Consider the following 12,616-nt stretch of genomic DNA (forward strand, 5'->3'; position numbering starts at 1 on the left):
TTTGAATGTTTTATTTTCAGATTTTTTCGAGAAGAAACTCAAGAACGAAGCATCGTAAACACAATGTTTTTTTTTGTGAGATCGTAAGCTAATTTTCTCAGCAATTCAAAAAAGAAAATATAAAATGAAAATTGTTTTACACAAAATTTTCCACTGTTGAGGAAAATCGGTTGGAAAAGTCGGAAAAACTATTTTCAAAGACCGGAAAAATACCTAAAAAATATATTTTTGAAAGGAAGTTTGATAAGCTATTTTCTGTAAAATTTTCAGGAAGTGGTTTTTCTCCGTTCCTGAGTTTGAGAAATTGTCCAGATGGTGGTTGATTTTCGACCGTCTCTATTATTAATTTGCACAAAATTGGTCATAACTCAGGAACGAAGAAAAACCACATCTTGAAAATTTTAAAGAATATAGCTTATAAAATGTCTTTTCTAAAATGTTTGTTTTGGGAATTTTTCCGGTCTTCGAAAATAATTTTTCCGACTTTTCCAACTGATTTTCCTCAGCAGTGGAAAGTTTTGTGGAAAACAATTTTCATTTTGTATTTTTTTTTCGAATTGCTGAGAAAACTTTCTTACAATTTTACAAAAAAAAAAACATTGTGTCTACGATACTTCTTTCTTAAGCTACGATTTTATAAAGAAAACGGCTCATAGCACATCTTGACAATTTCCACAAAATTGGTCATAACTCAGGAACGGAGAAAAACCATATCTTGAAATAATTTTCTTTTCAAAAATATTTTTTGGTAATTTTTCCTGGATTTGGACTTTTTTTTAATTGCTGGGAAAATTTGCATATGATTTCACAAAAAATGTGTCTACGATGCTTCGTTCTTGAGTTATGATTTTTCAAAGTAGGTAGTGTCTGTGGAAAATGGTTGTTTTCCACTGGAGTTTTCCGAAAAAAATAGGCGACTCTGATTTTTTCAATTTAGTTTTTGTTCATATATATATACACTCCCGATCAAAAGTTTGGGGTCACCCCCTCAAAAACATGTCATTTTTTAGGCCCATATTTCCGCCAATTTTCGTCCGATTTAAAAACCCTAGGTTTCATTCAAAAGATAATAATTCAAAGAAACTTTAAAAATGATTTAAAAGAAACTTTTTCAAAAAAATTTGTATGTAAACTTAACCCAAAGTTGCCAAATTTTCTAAAAAATGAATATAAACTTACGGCAGTTTCGCTGGAAATTGGGTCGACCAAATTTTAAGATGAGAGCGGTGATATAACCCATTTTCTATTAGCTTTCAATTGCTTTTTACAGAACTTAGCAAAAAAATGTAGAAAATAAGTTATTAAGTAAATTAATCCTTGATGTCAGTGTATATATGGATCCTACCTATGAAAAAAAAAAATCATCAAATACTGAGAACCTTCGTAGCAATTTGTACGATAATAAAAAAAACCTTGAGACTCCCTCCAAGCATTCCTCTGAAATTTCCACCACCGATTTCTAGGAGATTTCCTCGCGCGGTTTTATCGGAAATACAGGAATCCTTGTTAATTCTACCAAGTCTGCCGTGAAGTTTTTTCGAATATTCTTCCAGGGATAAATTTAGAAATTTGCCAAATTACTTCTTTATTTACCCCTCCAGTGGTTCCTTCGGGGATTCAACCAGGTGTTCATTATGAAATGTCTTCAGGCATTCCGCCAGATATTATTTGAAATATCGCTTCGGAAATTCCTCCTCAAATTCACAATTCCACCGAGGATTCTTCAAAATTTTCAATACATTATTTTTGGAAAATTCTTTCAAAGATTATTTTGGAAGTTCGAGCTTTTATCCTCAAGCAATCCCACTGAGAATTCTGTTGATTGTTCTTTCAGGGATTCCTCCAAAGCTCTAGAGATTTCTTCAAAGTATCATACGCCAGCAATTCTTTTACGAATTTCTCTAGGGATTCCTTCTGTAATTTCAGAGATTTTTTTCAAGATTCCGACAAAGATGCTTTGGGGAATTCCACTAGTGATTCCGTTTGTAATTCCTCCGCAATTTCATCAATGGATTTTTTTCGCAATGCATCAGGGGATTCCTTCTGGATTTTTATTACAGTTTCTTTCGGCAAGTCCTTCAGTAATTCCGTTAGGAATTCCTTCATCGTAAGTTATTACAGAAATTCTAAAATTTGACCAGAGATCCTCTCGTGAATTCCTTGAGGGTTCATCCTCTAGTGCTTCTCTAAGGATTGCTTCAGGAATTCCTCCAGCTGTATACAATTTCATTTCAAAATTATTATTACTAAATTATGTTTAGTGCATAGGAACTTAAAAACTCCAGGGATTCTTTTGCGAATTCTTCATGAAATTGCTTCGGGAATCACTCCAGGGATTTTTTCGAACATACGTCCTATCATTCTTCCGAGTTTTATTTCTGGGGGTCCTTCAGAGGATTTAGAAATTTATCCCGAGAGTTCTCCGGAACATACTCCGAGGATTCTGTGAACAATTCCTCGAGTAATTCATCTACAAATAATCCTTCGGGGATTGCATAAAGCATGCTTTGGGGGTTTTCTCCAAGAAGCATTTTGTCTTAAAAAGTTCTACCAGAAGTTCCATCATGGATTCCTTCGGAATTTTTTACAGGGATTTCTTTAAAAAAAAAAATACTCCAAGAGCTTCTAGGAAATTCTTTCGAGAACCTCTTCCGTAGATCCGACGTTCCTATCTGGTTTGAATGTCGTTCTAGTGTGATGTTGGCTATTACTGGCGATGGTACTTCACATTTTTGCTTGAACAATTGTTTTTGATATGGGAAGAACGTAGATGAAAGTAACAGCGTCAACATCTCTTCGAAGTTTTCCTTTGGAATGTGTACTGGATTCCTTCTCACCTAAGCATGACACTTGATACGGAAAAATCAACTAGAATGTTGTAAAAAGGGATACGACATCCAGCGATACCAAAATTGTGTAATTTCTCATTGTAACGTTTCCCATCCCATCCCAAAGCCGAGGCTGTTTACGATTCGACACGCAGGCTTCCCAACAATATTACTCAAGATGTACGAGACGTGTTTTGTACACTTGATCCCCCAGCTTTATGTTAAGAACAAGGTTCAGAAGGAATCGATCAAGAAATTTCTAACCCTGGCAGAAACTTTCTACAGATATTGCTACTGCGAACTGCGATCAAAGAAAAGGGGGTTTCAGGCAAGCAATTTCCCATGCATCAAGATAGGCCGAGAAATAGCTTCTGATCTGCCAATAACCCTTTATACGTAACCTTAAGTGGCCAACGTTAAGTTGATTTTCTTTAGCGTTCTTCATCGTGCGTTTTCTCGTCGTTGGCTAGCTCATATTAAAAAAAGCAGTTGTTTGATGTAGTTAATATGGTTCATGAAAGCATTGAACAGGTCGTTCCGAATCCTTTCAGCGAGTGGATCCCACCTAATGCAGTTCTCGATATCCGATAACATCCAAACATACGGTGCGCTTTCTCTATCCGGGACTTTTTTTTATCATTATTAACGAGATTCATAACCCAGGGCTAGTTCATTGCGGGACCCACGCTTTACTTCCCTTTCGAAGAAAGAATTTACATTTTATGAGTTTGTCGGGACTGGGATTTAATCCCAGGTCCTCGGAGTGATGGTAACGTACTTCAACCATCACACTAGGTCCGCTACAACTCTCCGGGATGTTAAAGTTGTGTCCCAGCTGTAGAGTACGGACCAGGAAATCTGGTGTCCCTTTTCCTGAATAGCGACCCAGGAGCCCTGTTTATACATTTCGCACACTCTCGTTGTTTTTGGACGTTCAATTTTCGTCGTTTTCTTTGCGTTGCATTGCCGGTAGGAGAAATGGGGGTAAAATGAACACCCTAAGCGTTTGGCATCGTTTTCAATAGAAATGTGTTATTTTTTTTTTTCTTTTTACCATGTGATATCGTAGATGGGATTATGTTCTAAACATTCTAGAGGGAAAAAATACTCAAAACTATTGTTTTCTTTCAGTTTTTTTCGATTTCAAAAACTGCAAGAAACCCGAATATCAAAAAAACAATGAGAATTAAATGAACAATCGATGGGGGTAAAATGAACACATATTTAAAAGTTGATTAAAACGTGTAATTTAGATTTATTCAACTACATGTCAGTAAATTTGATGTAAATTGTATGTGCTACGATTTTAAAACTTCCTATATAAAGTTTGCAAAGTACTAAAACTATTATTTGAAAAAGAAAAACTAAAAAATGCGGATTTTCTAATAATTATCTTATTTTGTTAAAGCAAAGTATGTTTTCTTAACTCTTTACTCTTGTAATGTAACGATATGCGTTAGAGATTGTAGTATACCGAGTTTGAGTAAAATATTGTAAAAATTATATAAAGTCTGAACCAACTGTTCATTTTATCCCCAAGCTCTGTTTCTTTTACAGTTACTTCTAAAACTTTATTAAAACAATCCCATTTTTTTCACCAAATATTTCCGTTTAGGAGTAAATTATTGGAAAATGGTGTCACACCTCTAGAAATTTGTGAATAATGAACGAATTGACCTTAATTACAATTGGCTCAGTTTTACATCAGACAATATTGTTTGCATGATTTTCGATATTATTGTCATTTTAAAGTCATTTTTAAGTCAAATATCAGCAGAAGTACAATGGTTTATGTTGTTGAATAGAACCCAATTGCCCATTTTGCCACCCCCCCCCCCCCCCCAGTTCATTTTACCAAACAATTCCCCTACATCGATTCCTCTTTTCGTTTTACTCTGGCATGGAAAATCGTACTATCCTCGTGCGTCAAAGCAAGGTCGATTTGTCTTCGTAGCGAAACTGACGATGCTTTGATTTTTTGTAAGCTTCATTGCATACCTGGTAGCGAGTTACTATTTAGTGTATTTTCAACTCAATGTCACCATGTGGTTCGATTTCCGCCGCATCTGTCAGGAAAAGTTTCGGCTGTGCCACTGGGCGTTGCATGCTAGTCCGTTGTCTAGTGTCGTGCTTCCTTCAAAGAGCGAATAGCTCACTGGAATCATTAAACTTGTAGTGTCTTTTAAAAAGCCCTTATTTTCCAGACGATTCAACTTAAGTCAGTTTTTGTGTCGAAAGTCATTATTTTCATTTGTTTTCAACGTTTTTATTAAATTTGTCAATTTCCTTTGTAGATTCACTTTAATAACTAGTGTTGTTGTCTTAGTTGCATTTCAAGCAAAAAAAAAATCCTTGTAATAATACTTTACCATAGAAAGTTCTAGTCAAAATGTGTGCAGTAGACCATATTTTTTAACATTCACTGAAGGAAGTACTGCTAAACAACCTTAAAAATTCTGGCAGTATCTACGAAAAAAAAACACTAGGGATTTTTTTACTGAGAAAATAGCTAGAAAACCAACTCTATCTCTTGAAGAGGCTCTTGGCCTAAACTTCCGGTAAGCAATTTGATGGTCTTGAAATGCGTTTCTGTATCTGGATAATGTCTGTATGAGTTTCCTGCAGCATTTTGGTGATAATCACAAACAATTGTTTATGTACTTTTTTCGTCTACCAAAAGGTTTCAGGTAATTTATTATGGATCTTTGCATTATATTCTGATTCAATGCCTGGATGAAATTGCATATTTCATGGACCATTTTCTGATAAAACTCTTCAACCTTTTGGAGTCACATTGTTTTGTCGCTGCTGCGCAACTTTACTGGTATCGAACACATTCGTTATGCTTGGTTTCATCGCCGAGGTCATAAATGACTGTACCGGCCCCAAAGGGTTAAGGAATTTCAGGCAAAAGTAGTTTTGAAGCAATGCGGTTTAATTTCTTTTTAAATGTCTGAAAAACCTTGTAGTTTGGTTCCATCCATTTTAGAACTTCAGGAAACTTTCCTTAAAAAGTTCTTCTGGATTCTTTGTTTTTGAAATAATTTGTAGAATTCAACCAAAACTTTTTGAAAAATCTATGAAATGATGTAATCTCTAAAAATAATATGCATCCTAATATCCAGGGATTTTCTCGTAAGACTTGCCTCAGACGAAATTCATTTAGCTTATTCCCTGAAGAAGTTTAACATCGAAGCGTCTCACAAAGCAGAAAATTATATTGTATTGCACCTGCCTTTGCTCATCCGTAAACTTCTCAGATTTCCAGTTATAAGGGACTATGTAAATTCAATGACAAAAAAGCACGGACACGTTTAATGTTTTCAGTGAGCTGTTCGCTCTTTGAAGGAAACACGACACTAGACAACGGTCTAGCATGCAACGCCCAGAGGCACAGCCGAAATTTTTTTCTGACAGCTGCGGCGGGAATCGAACCCGCACTCCTTCGCACGATGCGACTAAGAGTGACACTAGCCGCACGACCACGAAGCCACTTCTACTGTAATTCCACAAAAAGTTCACCAAAAAATAAATGAAGAATTACGCTTGAAATTATTTTGAGAATATAATCGGAAACTCTTGAAATATTTCATCTTTTTTTTTGCTGTGATTGCATATTTTGTTGTTTCTCAGTTATTTATTGTAAGTAAATCAAGAATAACTCGGAAATAACACATTTTGCTATGATGATATTTATTGCTTTCAGTATATTATTTTGGGACCATCCATAAACCATGTGGTCACTTAAGGGTGGGGGGGGAGGTGTCCACCAATTTACCACGGAAGAAACGGAGGGGGTGGGGGGTTTGCGACCAAACCACGTGTTTTTTTGTATTTAATGTTTTGTTTGTCTGTTCCAAAATCACAAAATTGAGTTTTACTGCAGAAGCAAGGGGGTCCGGTTTCAAAACTACCCTCCCTCCTCTTCAGCGCACGACCATGATCGGTAAATCCTTCATCCATCATCACACATTTTAGTGAACTTTAATGAAAAATTTCTTAGAATTTTTTTAATCCATTTTTCTCATAATTATTTACTTGAAATTTGCGAAATCCCAGTTAATTTATGTTAATGTTTGTTCTGTGATCTGATCATTTGTAAGTCTTTTGAGCCTTTCTACCAGTAAGTTTTTCTATTTCTCTTTAAGCACAATTAAAAGAACATGAGTGGCTTAGGATAGGACGAACTTGAGTGTTTTCTATGATATATAATTTACTATTGGTTTAATCGCCACGATTTGATGTGATGTGTTGGTTCATCGATTGGTTTTCGGCGAGAAATAATTCAAACTTATTTTACCTGACTGTCCAAATACAACACAAAACACGTTTAACATCTCCAGCTTACGTGGCTGAACTTTGAACACCAAATCAGACTAAACCTTTGCAGATCACTTATTTTTATATATTCTGTTAACGATAGAACAAATGTGAATGTCTTACTCCCTCCATTTTTGTGGCTACTAGGAGAACCCAGAGTTCCTTGCCATGGTACACCTAGCAAATTTACCCATGAATGTAAACTTTAAAAATTCTGATTGTGCATATTGAAAAACACTTTTTGCTTGATGCACGAAAAGCTATTCAATTTTGATCTTCAATTGAGTACTACTTTAAATATAAGACAACTGCTATCAGAAAATGATGATAATGATCATTTGGAGTGTGACAATAGGGTCATACCAGGCGTATGGCTTCTAAGCGAATGCAGGTTTGCAATATTTAATTTTTTCATTCAATGTTACCAATGTTGTGCAAAAACGATGATAGACCTCAACCCACGTAAGGCCACAGAGGGGAGGGGGGTCCAAAGTTAAAAAAAATACCACGTGGTTCATGGACAACCTCTTGGTGTTATTCATAGTCGAACACGTAACTAATTTTTAAAGCAAACATCACTCCAACTGTCTAGCCACTCTCTTTCCTTTGGGTTTTCTAGTTGATTTTTCGGTACTAGTCTTTTCACGGCTGGCTCGCAGGTCCTGACACTAACCCTCTAACTCAGAGAGCTGGGCTTACCTTCCCGGAAGCTACGGGTTCTTTCCTTTGGGTTCCTTCCAGATGTGTAACTGGCAACACATAAATAAAATAAGAATGCTAAACAAAATAACTTGTTATTGTTTCGTCCTTGTTTTATGTTTTTCCTATACTAGGGCTAGAACTAAAGTTTATCTGGCAATGTCCGCTCTAGTCACACTCTTTCCCAGTGTGCGACGCCACACTCGAATTTTGGCTCTAAATGCGGAGTAAAAGTTGAATGAACACTATGCTTCAACAGTCGACCGCGTGGAACTCACTCTCTATAAACAGTGCGCGATTTGTTCGAATCAGATACCAAACCGAGCCGTCGAAGCTTTTTTCGTTCACTTCCCCGAGCTACGACGAAAAAAAAAAACCCAGATTAATCCACCTAGTAGTGATAGTGCCTTTCTCGTCGAATATGTACTCATGATCTTTGCGACGACATAAGTCGATCCTGAGAACACTTATACGCTTAATACGATTCATGTAAAATTTGACCTCCTTATGAACCAAATTGTGCACAGTAATTTTAGACGCAAAAGAAGATTGGAAAAACTTTATTCAGTGGTGATGCGATCACCACAGGAATTTGAAATGGTGTGGTTTGATATGATTACTTTGGTTACGATTTTATTCTCTTGTACATATATGAAGACTTTGACTATTTCTTCACTTTTAATCTTACCCAACGTTTACCAGGCTATCAAAAAAGCCACTATTTGATTTATTGCTAACATTGGTTTTGTTCACTTTCATAATTCCACTATTAGAAGTGCCGCATGCTTGAGTTTGGTTCAATTTTACGTTTGACCATTTCCGGCGGACACCTGGAACCGATTCCATGGCACTTCTGGTGGTCTATTTTCTTGTCAACTGGTTATCAGGCTGCCTAAAAAGCCGCGATTTGATGTGTTACATGGGGAGCATCCAATAAGTACGCCACGCTGAAATTGGGAATTTTTGAAGCTCCTCCTCCCCTCTTCGTACGGGTTTTTTCTATACTTAACCCGGGAGCGGTCGCGTCGTGTACTGAGTACACGCACCATGAAAAAAGCTCACTTGTAGTACAAAGCGTGTGCGTAGTGTCGCTGAGAGTGGCTGAAGACGCGACTGCTCGAGGGTTAAAATAGCTTGTCACACTTTAACAACCCCCTCTCCCCCTATGATTGTGACGTACTTAATGGATGGCCTCATGCATGATTTTGGTTTAAAGAAGACAATTCACACCGCCTTCAGCCAGAGGCTGCACAGACTGAACACATTACTTACACTAGACAACGGACAACACAGAACACCCAGTGGCCCAGTGATGAATTTTTCGTTTGACGAAAAGTTTCCACCGACTGGAGCGGGAATCAAACCCACACTCCCTGGCTTACGATACGTCTAGACGACTGCCGCCGCTTACCGCACGGCCACGAAGCCCACACTTCTATATTTTACCATTTCCAGCGGGGCACTCGTTACCTGTTCTTCAACACTACCGGTTCTCCCAAATGTGCGTCTGAGACTTGCTGACAAACTGTCAATTAGGTTATTGAAAAAGCCGCGATTTGGTGTGTCGCATGCATAGATTCGGTTCACTCTTATATTTTACCACTTATGACGAGACACCCAAAATCGGTTCCCAGACAGGACCTGTTGTCCCAAATTTCGACTGCGACTATTTCTTTGCTAACCGTTCATCAGGTTATCGAAAAAGCCGCTGTTTGGTGTGTCGCATGCATGGGTTTGGTTCACTATTATATTTGGACACTTCCAGTGGGACATCCGGAACCGGTTTCGGAACACTACCGGTTCAGATATGGTCGGAGACTAGTTTCTTGTTAACCTTTCATTAGGCTTTCAAAAAAGCCGCGTTCTGATGTGTCGCATGCATGGGTTTGGTTCACTTTTATATCTGGTCACTTCCGGCGGGACCTCCCGGAACCGGTTACGGAACACTACCGGTTCATATATGGTCTGATACTGTTTTCCTGCTAACCGTGTCGCATGCATGGGTTTGGTTCTCTTTTATATTTGGCCACTTCCGTCGGGTCCTCCCGGAACCAGTTCCGGAACACTACCGGTTCAGATATGGTCTGATACTGTTTTCCTGCTAACCGTTCATTAGGTTATCGAAAAAACCGCTGTTTGATGTGTCGCATGCATGGGTTTGGTTCTCTTTTATATTTGGCCACTTCCGTCGGGACCCCTCAGAAACGGTTCCGTAACACTACCGGTTCAGATATGGTCTGATACTGTTTTCCTGCTAACCGTTCATCAGGTTATCGGAAATGCCGCTGTTTGATGTGTCGCATGCATGGGTTTGGTTGGCTTTTATATTTGGCCACTTCCGTTGGGACCTCCCGGAACCGGTTCCGGAACACTACCTGTTCAGATATGGTCTGATACTGTTTTCCTGCTAACCGTTCATTAGGTTATCGAAAAAGCCGCTGTTTGATGTGTCGCATGCACGGGTTTGGTTCTCTTTTATATTTGGCCACTTCCGTCGGGACCCCCCGGAACCGGTTCCGGCATACTACCGGTTCAGATATAGTCTGATACTGTTTTCCTGCTAACCGTTCATCAGGTTATCGGAAATGCCGCTGTTTGATGTGTCGCATGCATGGGTTTGGTTCTCTTTTATATTTGGCCACTTCCATCGGGACCCCCCGGAACCGGTTCCGGAACACTACCGGTTCAGATATGGTCTGATACTGTTTTCCTGCTAACCATTCATTAGGTTATAGGAAATGCCGCTGTTTGATGTGTCGCATGCATGGGTTTGGTTCTCTTTTATATTTGACCACTTCCGGCGGGACCCCCCGGAACCGGTTCCGGAACACTACCGGTTCAGATATGGTCTGATACTGTTTTCATGCTAATCTTTCATTAGGTTATCGGAAATGTCGCTGTTTGATATGTCGCATGCATGGGTTTGTTGCATTTTCATGTCTGGCCCCTCCCAAGGGTACCGGTCCGGAACACCTAAATGGCTATAACTCCGGAACGGCTGGACCGATCCGAACCATTTTCAATAGGAAACAATGGGACTATATGCCGCGTCGAATGAACCATCGGACATTAAAATCGGTTGAGGTTTACTACCAAAAAGTGATGTGAGTTTTTTGTACACACACATACACACATACACACACACGCACACACACATAAACACATACACACATACACACACAGAGACATCACCTCAATTCGTCGAGCTGAGTTGATTGGTATATGTGACTCGACCCTCCGGACCTTCTATCAAAAAGTCATTTTTGGAGTGAACATATAGCCTTTCCAGTACACTTAGTGTACGAGAAAGGCAAAACTGGTCGCAGTGACAGACCCGAACAGGAATAAAAAAAAACCAGATTAATCCACCTAGTGGTGATAGTGCCTTTCTCGTCAAACATGTACCCATGATCTTTCCTTGGTTGGGATACGAGTGGGATTATTTGCTTCAGAATGTTGGCTTCAGCCTTTTGGGGGAATCGAAAACACTAGTTTATGATTTTTTCCGACGTTTCGATCTGTATGGGGCCTTTTCAAGGGCTCAATCGGTCAAGGTTTCCTAGTCATGATGGCCTTGCCTAACTTAAAAATGTCATACGAAAGTTTTGGTATTTATTGAGTCCGATCGGTTTGAAACCGTCGTGATGTGGACAATCTCCTACCTATCGGGCGGTTTAGAATTCGGTCCCTGTTTTTGGAATCTTCTACTATTGTTTGTTTAGCTAGATTCTGTGCTAGGGCCATCATTCAGAAGCATGATCTTTCCGTCGACGTAATGCGAACTGTTCCTGAATCCTGAGAATACCTTATTTAGAAAAGCAATAATTTTAATAAAATTGGGAAATTTATTAGTTGAACATATTCCGACGTTACGTTAAACGTATAGACTGGGCTGAAAAATATCAGAATTTTCAGTTGACTGCTTGAGCACCTTCACTATCACTGAAGACCGATCAACATCAAGACGATAATTACAAGCTAGAATATAACGTCTTTCACAATCACAGATGACTTCACGGCAGGCCTGCTCAACCTTTCGTGGCCGCGGGCCACAAGTGATACTCCATACCAGTCGACGGGCCAGACATTAAATTTCGACATCAAATTTCGAAAGCATGAATGCAACAGTGAAATTTTGTACATCCGATTACCCGTTCTCGCGGCAAATCACAACACTGACATTATTTGGGTCATAAAAATTTGAGCAAGAATTCTTGATTTTTTTGCAAAAATCACCCTGAATACTTTTTTTTCTGAATTTTGCCGAACTGCAGGTTGCAGCAAACAATTTGCTGAAATTCAGCAAACTTCCCTGATTCATTCAGTAAACTCTGCTGTTCAGCAGCAACGTTTTTCTGAAATTCAGTAAATTTTGCTGAAATTCGGCTTCAAATTTGGCTGTACCTTTCAAGTTTAAAATTTTTAAATTTATGTATTTAAATTTTTTAATCTTTGAAATTTTTTAACAAAACACTCTACCTATTTCGAGTTTAATTTTAATATTAAATTTTATTTAAATATGAAATATCTTCAAATATTTCAATCCTTGGGCCAAGTTTCATTCATCGATTCCGCGGGCCGTATGTTGGACAGCTCTGCTTTACGGTCTTCGACATAGTTTTTTCTTCACACTTTAGGCTATATTTTATTATCATAGGTTACAAAATTCATGTAAAATGTGACAAAAAATGCAAGCAAGTGAAATTACCCATACTTAATCCCATAAGAAAATTCCCAGTAGTTTTAGACGGAAAAGAGGATTGAAAAAA

The sequence above is a fragment of the Aedes albopictus genome, chromosome 2 (genome assembly GCF_035046485.1).
Source record: "Aedes albopictus strain Foshan chromosome 2, AalbF5, whole genome shotgun sequence".
NCBI lineage: Eukaryota > Metazoa > Arthropoda > Insecta > Diptera > Culicidae > Aedes > Aedes albopictus.